Below are 11,871 nucleotides of genomic sequence, written 5' to 3'. Positions count from 1 at the left end.
GGCCCACACTCTATAAAGATTCCCGAGAGTTTGTACGTAATTGTGACAGTTGCCAAAGAGCTGGTAATCTGCCTCATGGTTACGCCATGCCTCAACAAGGAATCTTGGAAATTGAGTTGTTTGACGTATGGGGAATTGACTTCATGGGACCTTTTCCACCATCATATTCAAACACTTATATTCTGGTGGCAGTTGACTATGTATCAAAATGGGTTGAGGCTATTGCCACACCCACCAATGATACTAAAATAGTGCTGAAGTTCCTCCAGAAACATATCTTTAGCAGGTTTGGTGTCCCTAGAGTGTTAATCAGTGATGGGGGCACTCACTTCTGCAATAAACAGCTTTACTCTGCCATGGTTCGGTATGGAATTCGCCACAAAGTGGCCACACCATATCATCCACAAACCAATGGGCAAGCTGAAGTCTCTAACAGAGAATTAAAGAGAATCCTGGAACGGACAGTAAATACCCGTAGAAAGGATTGGGCAAGGAGCTTGGATGATGCTCTGTGGGCTTACAGAACAGCATTCAAGACCCCTATAGGGACCTCTCCATACCAACTCGTGTATGGTAAGGCATGCCACTTGCCCGTGGAACTGGAACATAAGGCCTACTGGGCAACCAGATTCCTAAACTTTGATGCCAAATTAGCAGGAGAAAAACGATTGCTCCAGCTAAATGAGCTAGAGGAATTCAGATTCACAGCTTTCGAAAATGCCAAGTTTTATAAAGAAAAATAAAAAAAATGGCATGACAGAAAGCTGTCATCTAGAATCTTTGAACTAGGACAGAAGGTCCTGTTGATTAACTCTAGACTCAGGCTATTCCCCGGGAAACTGAAATCCCGGTGGAGGGGACCATACGTGATTACAAGTGTGTCACCATATGGTTATGTGGTGCTTCAAGATATTGATTCTGATAAGAAGTTCGTTGTCAATGGACAGAGAATCAAGCATTATCTTGAAGGCAACATTGAGCAAGACTGCTCAAGGCTGAAGCTAGATTAAAAGCTCAGCAAGGTCCAGCTAAAGACAATAAAGAAGCGCTTGCTGGGAGGCAACCCAGCCATGGGGCAACAATCCTCTAAGCATTTTGCCCTGTTTCTATTTTTATTTTTATTTGTTTATATAGAGTTCATTGACAACAAGGTAAATAATCATTTACAGAAGACCTCGGCACACAAAACAGAGTAAAAGAGCTCAATGGCAAGAAAACGCCAGTAAAGGGGCATTTTGGGCGTTCAGCGCCCAAAATGGGCATCCACTGGGCACTGAACGCCAGTAATGGTAGCAATCTGGGCGTTCAACGCCAGAAATGGCCACCTACTGGGCGTTGAACGCCAGTAATGGCAGCAACTGGGTGCTGAACGCCCAGGAGATCAGCATTTGGGCGCTGAACGCCCAAAACAAGCAGTGTTTGGGCGTTCAAACGCCAGGAAGACAGGGAGGAGCCAAATCCAGTTATCCCACACGTATTTCCATTTTAATTTCAAATTTTATGCTTCAAGGCATGATTTTTACATAAACATATCAAGAACCCTGATTTCTAAAATCCTTAATATCTAAAAATCCATCTTTCCAAATTCAATCCAACTCTTTTCAAAATCTTTTCTGAAAACAAATCTATCTTTTTCACTCAAAAATCTTTTCAACTAATCCATATCTTTTTCAAATATCCATATTATCTTTCTCAAAATTCAGAATTATCTTTTTCAAAAATCTATCATATCTTTTCAAAATTAAACTCTATCTTCTATCTTATCTTCTTCAACTCAATCTTTTTATCTTATCTCTTCCAATTTTTCGAAAACCCACCCCCCACCCCTTTAAAATTGGGTTCGGCCTCCCCCCTCCTCCATTAACAAGTGCACCTCGATCTCCTTCTATCCCTCTCCTTTCTTTTCTTTTGCTTGAGGACAAGCAAACCTCTAAGTTTGGTGTGTTTATCCGAGATCACTAAGATCATGGCTCCCAAAGGAAAACAATCCACTCCAAGAGGCAAGAAAGAGAGCGTTCCAAAACCACTTTGGAATCAAGGGAAGTTCTTATCTAAAGAACATTCAGACCATTATCTTAAAGTAATGGGTCTGAGATCAGTGATCCCGGAAGTTAGATTCGATCTGAAAGAAGACGAATATCCGGAGATCCAGGAGCAAATTCGAATCAGGAACTGGAAAGTCCTAGCTAATCCTGAAATGAAAGTAGGAAGGAACATGGTCCAGGAGTTCTATGCTAATATGTGGCAGACTGACAAGCAAAGACTATCTGGAACAGCCTGCTACGAATTTCGGACCATGGTCAGGGGAAAGATTGTTCATACCACCCCTGACAAGATCAGAGAGATATTAAAGCTACCTCAGCTAAAGGATGATCCAGACTCCTTCAACAGGAGGATGATGAGAGTAGACATTGGCCTGGATAAGATCCTAGAGGACATATGTATCCCTGGAGCCATGTGGACCACCAACACAAAGGGCGTCCCAAATCAACTCAAGAGAGAGGATCTCAAACCAGTTGCCAGAGAATGGCTGGACTTCATTGGGCGTTCTCTGTTGCCCACTAGCAACCGTTCTGAAGTCACAGTTAAAAGAGCAGTGATGATTCATTGCATCATGACGGGAAAGGAAGTGGAGGTTCATCAGCTGATTTCCACTGAACTCTACAAGATAGCTAATAAAAATTCAAGAGAGGCCAGGTTGGCTTATCCAAGCGTGATTTCTCTGCTCTGCAAGGACGCTGGAGTCAAGATGGGAATAACTGAATATATCCTAATTGAAAAGTCAATCACCAAAGCATCAATGGAGAGACAACAAGCACAGGAGGATCATATCAAGAAGAGAGCACAGGAATTCCTCCCAGAGATTCCTCAAGCGGAATATTGGGAATATCTTGAGACGTCTGTCACCAAGATACAGGAAGCTATGGAGCAAATAATAAAACAACAGAAGGAACACAGTCAAATGCTGACCCATATGTTTAAAGAACAAGAGGAGCAGGGACGTGACTTAAGGGAACTGAAGCGCCAAAAGTCTTCTGTAATACCAAGCCTCCTAAGGATCAGAGGAACCCCCATACCCCCAGAATAAAGGTTGTTAATTTCCAATTTCTGCCTTAACTCTGTGACAGTGTCCTTATAAAAGTTTACCTTAGAAGTCATATAATAGTAATTAGTATCTATTTGATTTTATCTCCAAGTAAGCTATAGTTTATTTTTTTCATCATCATTAAACATGAATAAAATAGTAGATCTTTTGAATAAGAAGCAATAAAATTTCGAGTTTAATAAAAGAAATTCTAATTGGTTAAATGTGGTGGCAATACTTTCTATCTTCTGAATGGATGCTTGAACAGTGCATATGTCTTTTGAATTTGTTGTTTAAGACTGTTAAATATGTTGGCTCTTGAAAGAATGATGAACATGAGACATGTTATTGATAATCTGAAAAATCATAAAAATGATTCTTGAAGCAAGAAAAAGCAGCAAAGAACAAAGCTTGCAGAAAAAAAAAAAGCAAGCAGAAAAAGCCAAAAGCTCTTAAAACCAAAAGGCAAGGGCAAATAAAAAGGATCCCAAGGCTTTGAGCATCAGTGGATAGGAGGACCTAAAGGACTAAAATCCTGGTCTAAGCGGCTAAACCAAGCTGTCCCTAACCATGTGCTTGTGGCGTGCAGGTGTCAAGTGAAAACTTGAGACTGAGCGGTTAAAGTCAAGGTCCAAAGAAAAAAAAAAAGAGAAGAGTGTGCTTAAGAACTCTGGACACCTCTAATTGGGGACTTTAGCAAAAGCTGAGTCACAATCTGAAAAGGTTCACCCATTTATGTGTCTGTGGCATTTATGTATCCGGTAGTAATACTGGAAAACAAAGTGCTTAGGGCCACGGCCAAGACTCATAAAGAAGCTGTGTTCAAGAATCATCACACTGAACTAAGAGAATCAATAACACTATCTGAATTCTGAGTTCCTATAAGATGCCAATCACTCTGAGCTTCAATGGATAAAGTGAGATGCCAAAACTGTTCAGAAGCAAAAAGCTACTAGTCCCGCTCATCTAATTAGGATCTAAGCTTCAATCAAAAACTCTGAAATATTATTGCTTCTCAACCTATTAGTCTTCTATTTTATTTGTCTAGTTGCTTGAGGACAAGCAACAGTTTAAGTTTGGTGTTGTGATGAGCGGATATTTTATACGCTTTTTGGGGTTAATTTCATATAGTTTTGAGTATGTTTTAGTTAGTTTCTAGTTTATTTCCAGTAGTTTTTAGGAAAAATTCATATTTCTGGATTTTACTATGAGTTGTGTGTTTTTCTGTAATTTCAGGTATTTTTCTGGCTGAAATTGAAGGAGCTGAGCAAAAATCTGATTCAGGCTGAAAAAGGACTGCTGATACTGTTGGATTCTGACCTCCCTGCACTCAAAGTGGATTTCTAGAGCTACAGAACTCGAAATGGCGTGCTTCCAATTGCGTTGGAAAGTAGACATCCAGGGCTTTCCAGCAATATATAATAGTCCATACTTTGCACAAGAATAGATGACGTAAACTGGCGTTCAACGCCAGTCCTCTGCCCAATTCTAGCGTCCAGCGCCAGAAAAGGATCAAAAACTGGAGTTGAACGCCCAAACTGGCACAAAAACTGGCGTTCAACTCCACAAATTGCCTCTGCACATGAATTGCTTAAGTCTCAGCCCAGCACACACCAAGTGGGCCCCAGCACACCAAGTGGGCCCCAGAAGTGGATCTCTGCATCATCCATCATAGTCCACTCATATTTTGTAACCCTAGGCTACTAGTTTAGTATTTAAACGACTTTTAGAGACTTATTTTGTATCTCATGACATTTCAGATCTAAACTTTGTATTCTCTGACGGCATGAGTCTCTAAACCCCATTGTTGGGGGTGAGGAGCTCTGCTGTGTCTCGATGAATTAATGCAAGTATTTCTGTTTTCCATTCAAACACGCTTGTTCCTATCTAAGATGTTCATTCGCGCTTAACTGTGATGGAGGTGATGAGCTGTGACACTCATCACCTTCCTCAAATCATGAACGTGTGCCTGACAACCACCTCCGTTCTATATACGATTGAATGAGTATCTCTTAGATTCCTTAATCAGAATCTCCGTGGTATAAGCTAGAACTGATGGCAGCATTCATGAGAATCCGGAAAGTCTAAACCTTGTCTGTGGTATTCCGAGTAGGATTCAAGGATTGAATGACTGTGACGAGCTTCAAACTCTTGAAGGCTGGGCGTTAGTGACAGACGCAAAAGGATAGTAAATCCTATTCCAACCGGATCGAGAACCAACCGGTGATTAGCCGTGCTGTGACAGAGCGCGTGAGCGTAGTTTTCACTGGGAGGACGGAAGGTAGCCACTGACAACGGTGATCCACCAAGACACAGCTTGCCATAGGAGGGCGTGCGTGCGTGAATCAGAAGACAGAGGAAAGCAGAGATTCAGAAGACAAAGCATCTCCAAAACCCCAACATATTCTCCATTACTGCACAACAAGTAATCTTTAATTTATGCTCTCTTGGTTATTCACAATTCAACTGATAAACATAATTGACTTCCTGACTAAGATTTACAAGATAACCATAGATTGCTTCAAACCAACAATCTCCGTGGGATTCGACCCTTACTCACGTGAGGTATTACTTGGACGACCCAGTGCACTTGCTGGTTAGTGGTACGCGTTGTGAAAAGTGTGATTCACAATTCGTGCACTAATAAACCATTAGAACAACCTGGAGACACATCAGCAGAGAAACAGGAAGAGGATCACCAAGAAATCAAAATTACACAGAAGAAGATGCTGAGACTCTATGCACCTTTTCCCCAAAGACTCAAGGGTGGTGTAGAAAAGAGAATATACTCAAAGTTCCTTGACATATTTACATCTCTCCATGTGAACATACCATTCATCAAGGCTCTCCAAATAATTCCCTCATACATTAAGTATATGAAAGAGTTGTTGACCAGGAAAGCTCACTCAAGAGAGGGCAAACAATAGTGATGAATAAGGAGTGTAGTGCTCTCATTCAACTAGAGTTGCCTACAAAAAGGAAGGACCCAGGGAGTTTTCATATCCCCTGTGGCATAGGAGAAACAATGTTTGACAAAGGACTCTGTGACCTGGGAGCAAGCATCAACTTAATGCCTTTATCCCTTATGAAGAAGATGTAGATTAATGAGCTAATGCCCGCAGACGTAGTCATCAGGCTGGCTGACAAAACTCAAAAACAAGCAGTGGGAGTTGTTGAAAACGTGTTGGTAAAGGTTGGGAACTACTTCCTTCCTACAGACTTTGTCATATTGGAAATGGAAGAGAGTCACCTTTACCCAATCATATTGGGAAGACCATTCCTAGCTACAGCCAGAGCGCTCATAGATGTGGAGCGAGGAGATTGAGGATACATGACAAACAACTCGCATTCAATGTCTTCAAACCCTCACAAGAAGCAGATCAGGAAAGCAAGGAACCAAAGAAAGAGCACGACAAAGCACTGGTGGAAGAAACAAGCATTGAAGCACAGGGAATCCCTTTGGTTGATGAACAAGATAATCGGCAGTTGTCACAGCCCAAGGAAGATCAGGAGGAACCTAAACCACCAGAGTCATATGAGACCAGCAATAAAATTTCCTTGAAAGAAGAGGTCATAAAGAGTAGGGCAACATCAAAAGGAACAAAGAAGAAGGCACCAAGGAGGTAGAGAAACAAAAAGATCCCTACAGAGGATTTCTCTCCAGGGGATAAAGTGATCTCAGCTTACTTCCTAGATATCCCACCTCATCTCCCCACTATGCCATCTCAGCTACCTAAGGTTTTCACCATCAACAAAGTTCTCTCCCTAAAACATGTAGAGATCCTTGATGAAGCCAATGGATATAGGTTTACTGCAAGAGGGGAAGATCTAAAGCATTACCAACCACCCTGACAAAGGGCAGAACGTCAAGCTAGTGACGCTAAAGAAGCGCTTCATGGGAGGCAACCCATGTTTTATATGCTTTTAAAAGTACTCAATAATGCAAGTTTCATGAAGTCCAAATCAACTTTGACATACACTTGACTAAATCTTTCCTTTTTGCAACACATAGTGAAGAACAAGTTTGGTGTTCAAGGCACACTAAGAGAACATGAATGCGATTCATATCATGTCACTCTTAGAACCTTGAACAATTCCTTTTACACCGCATGGCCACAAACTAAGTTTGGTGTCACCAATGTTGCATATATGGACAATCAATTAGTCAGTTGGTTTGTACTCATGAATAGCACTTAGTTAGTTAACAACAAAAAAATTTTAAAAAGTAGTTACTCTTTCTTTTCTTTTAAATTTTGCCGCCACTTCCCAAAATTTCATTAATTACATCCCTTTATTTGTAGGAGAATTGATGGGATAATTGAAGAAGGAGGTTTCGGCCACTTCAAAAGGAGGGGACTATACACATGTCTCAAGGGGGAATGCATTGGGAAATGTTGCCATGCAACATTGGAAGAAGAACACGCTTGGAAACTGAACCGACCCCATCATAAAGTTGATGATCCTTGTGCTCATCCCATGCTAAACCCCATCCGTTCATCATACACCCACTCCATCAATCCACACCTTTCATTCACTCACCCCTTTCCTATATAAGCGGTTTTCATTCCATACTCCCTTTCACATTCCAATTTCCATCCTTTACACTTCCCACTTTTGGCACCTAACTCCTCTTACCCCACCTTAACCAGCCGAATCCCATCATTAACCAATAATTCTCAACACCTTCACATCTCAAAAGTCACTTATGGCATCATCAAGTTCCAAGAGGCAAAAGAGGAAGGAACCGGTGGAGAGCATCCCTTTCAATGAAGGGAGATTCAAAATTGCATTCCATGAATTCGAATTTGAACGGATAAAGCTCAAAAAGATATTGCCTGAGTTAACATTCCAGTTCAACGAGGATGAGTGCCCACAGATTCGAGAGAAGATTGAACAAAGGGGTTGGCAAAGGCTCACGAACCCAGAAGCAAAGATAAATGTAAATCTCATCAAAGAGTTCTATGCAAATATGGTCAGAGAAGACAAAACCAAGGCCCCCACCTTCAAAAGTTATGTGAGAGGAACAGAGGTGGACTTCAGCCCCAATACTATAACAAGGACTCTTCAGCTAAAATCACCACATTTTAATGAGCCCAGTTATCATGTAAGAATAAGTAATGGCCCCGATAATGATGAACTTGAAGAAATTGTGAACGATATGTGTGTTATAGGATCTGACTAGGAAAGGTATTTGGATAGGAGACCCCGGTTCATCAGGAGAGGAGACCTCATCCCGAAAGCCAAGGGATAGTTTGAGCTCGTGAGGAAATCTATCCTCCTAGCTGCAAACAATTCTGAGGTTAACACTACTCGAGCTACTATGGTACATTGCTTAATAAAGGGTGGAGGCATCAATGTGCACGAGATTATAGCTGAGGGGATTCAAGAGTCTGATGCCAGGGCATTTTGGCCAGTTTCACTGACCTTTTCATTTTGGTTTTAAGGTAGTTTCATGCATTTTCTTAGGAAATAAGCAAGTTTTGGATAAATAATCACTTACATCTTGATTCAAGCAAATATTGTGAATTTTACATGATTTCATAAGAATTATGCATGAATTAAAGGACAAATTGAATGATGCATGTCTCATAACTTGGATCAGAGCTTTGATGCACTTTATTGCCTAATTTCAGGATAAAGGAAGCAAGGAAGAAACACGTTAGCAGCCACGTTAGTCTAGCTAATGTGACCACTAACGTGGAATGAAGGCTAGCTTGCAACATTAATGAAAAATGTGATTTCCAATAACACCTTCGTGAGCCATCATAGCCCACGTTAGTTGCCACGTTAACTATGTTAACGTGAAAGCTAACGTGGAAGAGAAGTAGAACTCCAACGTTAGTGGTAAAAGTAAGTGCCACTAACGTTCCAAAAGGGGCAATTGGCCACGTCAAGTTAACGTGAGCTCTAATGTGGAAGAACAAGATGATGCCAACGTTAGTGACACTCACCTTTGTCACTAACGTTAGATTGAGCCACTATGAGCCACGTTAGTTGCCACGTTAATTACATTAACATGGAAGCTAATGTGGAGAAGAGGGATGATGAGCCAACGTTAGTGACACTCACCTTTGTCACTAACGTTGGAGATGGCTATCAATACCACGTTAGAAGTCACGTTAACTTAGTTAACGTGAACTCTAACGTGGGAAGTAGGGGCGTTCTGAAGCATTAGTGACAAAGGAAAGTGTCACTAACGCTCTCAAAGATTTGGCAAGCCTACGTTAAAGGCCACGTTAACTATCCTAACGTGAACTCTAACGTAGGGAGAAAGGGGTACTCTCAAAGTTATTGAAAAAGGTAAATCCCAGTAACGTTTGCGAAGGGCCAAGGGTCAACATTAGTGGTCACGTTAGTACCACTAACGTTGAAGTTAACGTGGACCACTTTGGGTTAAGAACGTTAGTGAAAAAGGTGATTGTCACTAATGTTCTCAACCCCACATTTTCACTTAACGTTAACACCACTAACGCCCTAAGCTAAAGTCCCTGGCTACTTCACACTTTCTCTGCAAGTAAAGTTGAGCCCACTGAAGAAGATAACTGCTTCAACTCAAAATCCAAAGGCCCATATCCAAGACTTGAAGAGCCAACTAGAAGATCAGAAGAGTAGTATAAATAGGGAGAGCTTTGAACTAGAAAAGGGAGCTTTTTGCATTATTAGAATTACTCTCTGTATTTTACTTTCTCTGCACCTCTAGTTTAACTTTGAGAATGTACTCTCCATCTTTGCTTTCCATTCCGAGAGCCACGAACAACTAAACCCCTTTCATTGGGTTAGGGAGCTCTGTTGTAAGTTGATGTATCAATAATAGTTTTCATAATCCTTCTTCTTTCTTTTCTCTTGATTTTACTAGAAAGCTTTCAATCTTCATCCAATTGAGTAGTTATCTTGGAAAAGAAGCTATTCATACTTGGATGTCTTCTGAACTTTGGAAAAGGGATGAAGAGATCATGCTAGAAATGTTTTCTCATGTTGGACCAAATTGGGGTTTGGGCGGATATAGTGACATATAATTCTCCCAATACTTTGACTTGGAAATACATGTGGTATAATCAGTGACCACACTTCATCTCTTCTCATGAGCAATTAGACCAAGGAATTGGCTATTGATCTGATTTGAGAGATTGAATTACCAAGGAATTGGAATTCAATCACTTAATATTGCCAAGGAGATCAATGAATGCATTGATTGAGGAAGAGATGAAAATGAACTTGATCTGGAGAATGCATCATCTCCTAAGCCCAATGAATTCCCCATCTCTGATCTTACCCATTCTTTTTACTTATTGCCATTTACTTTCATGCTAAACTTCCCTTCCCCATTTAAGATTCTGCAATTTACTTCCCGTCATTTATTTTCTGCTATTTACTTTCCCGCCATTTAATTTCCTGCAATTCTCAACTCACTTTCTGCTTAGCTCAACTAGAACATTCTTCCAATTAAAGTTGCTTAACCAATCAATCCCTGTGGGATTCGACCTCACTCTACTGTGAGTTTTTACTAGACGACAATTCGGTGAACTTGCCGAAGGAAATTTGTTGAGAGACAAGTTTCCGTGCATCAAGTTTATGGCGCCATTGCCGGGGATTGATTTTGTATCAACAATGATTAAATTGGTGGATAACTAGATTGAGCATTTGTTTTTATTTTGTTTGATTTTCATTTGAGTAATTTACTTTTTGTTTAGCTATTTTCTTCCCTTTCCCCTACCCATTTTCTTAGTTGTTTACCATTCAGTCACTAACCCACTAACTGTTTGATATATTGCATCACTCACACTAACAGCATTTCTGTAGAAATTACTGTCTGTATCTATCTCTCTTGCTTTTTCTTTGTTGGTTGTATGACAGGTAGAAGAAGTGGGGCTTCAACTTCCTTTGATTCTGAACCTGAGAGTACCTTCCTTAGATTAAGGAGGGAAGCAAGAGGAAAGAGAGTAGTTGGTGCTGAGGAAGAGGAAGAGTACTTTGAACGAGACATGGAGGAGAATATGGAGAACCACCATGAAGAAGAGGCTCACAACCGTGGCAGAGAAGGTCCAGCGCATCAGGTTGGACAAGAGAGAAGAGTTTTGGGTTCTTACATCAACCCAAACCCAGGAAACTGTGGAAGTAGCATCCAAAGGCCAACCATACATGCCAACAACTTTGAACTAAAGCCACAGCTCATCACCCTTGTTTAGAACAGTTGTTTATTCGGAGGAAGTGTCCAAGAAGACCCCAATCAACATCTAACCACCTTCTTGAGGATATGCGATACTGTGAAGTCTAATGGTGTTCATCCTGACACATATAGACTACTTCTGTTTCCCTTCTCACTCAAGGACAAAGCATCTAAATGGCTGGAATCCTTTCCAAAGGAGAGTTTAGCAACCTGGGAAGATGTGGTGAACAAGTTCTAGGCAAGATTCTATCCTCCTCAATGGATCAACAGGTTGAGAGCTGAGGTACAAACATTCAGGCAGCAGGATGGTGAGACTCTATATGAAGCATGGGAGAGGTTTAAAGACTTGACAAGAAGATGTCCGCCAGATATGTTCAATGAATGGGTACAGTTGCACATCTTCTATGAAGGCCCTTCGTATGAATCAAAGAAGGCAGTAGACCACTCATCCGGGGGATCTCTGAACAAGAAGAAGACCATTGAAGAAGCCATAGATGTCATTGAGACTGTAGCAGAGAATGACTACTTCTATGCTTCTGAAAGAGGCAATACTAGAGGAGTGATAGAGCTGAACAATGTGGATGCACTGCTAGCTCAAAACAAGATGATTACCAAGCAA

The 11,871-nt window shown here is 41.0% G+C and overlaps 1 non-coding gene across 1 annotated transcript; it reads right to left on the bottom strand.

Moving 5' to 3' along the window:
- Positions 1 to 11,520: 11,520 nt before the first annotated feature.
- On the bottom strand, positions 11,521 to 11,627 carry LOC112752603 (small nucleolar RNA R71). Its single transcript, XR_003177031.1, has one exon. It is a non-coding gene; the product is annotated as a small nucleolar RNA R71 (small nucleolar RNA).
- Between the last annotated feature and the right edge of the window lie 244 nt (positions 11,628 to 11,871).

This window comes from Arachis hypogaea, chromosome 15 (genome assembly GCF_003086295.3).
Source record: "Arachis hypogaea cultivar Tifrunner chromosome 15, arahy.Tifrunner.gnm2.J5K5, whole genome shotgun sequence".
NCBI lineage: Eukaryota > Viridiplantae > Streptophyta > Magnoliopsida > Fabales > Fabaceae > Arachis > Arachis hypogaea.
This window is presented reverse-complemented; position numbering and strand designations above follow the sequence as displayed.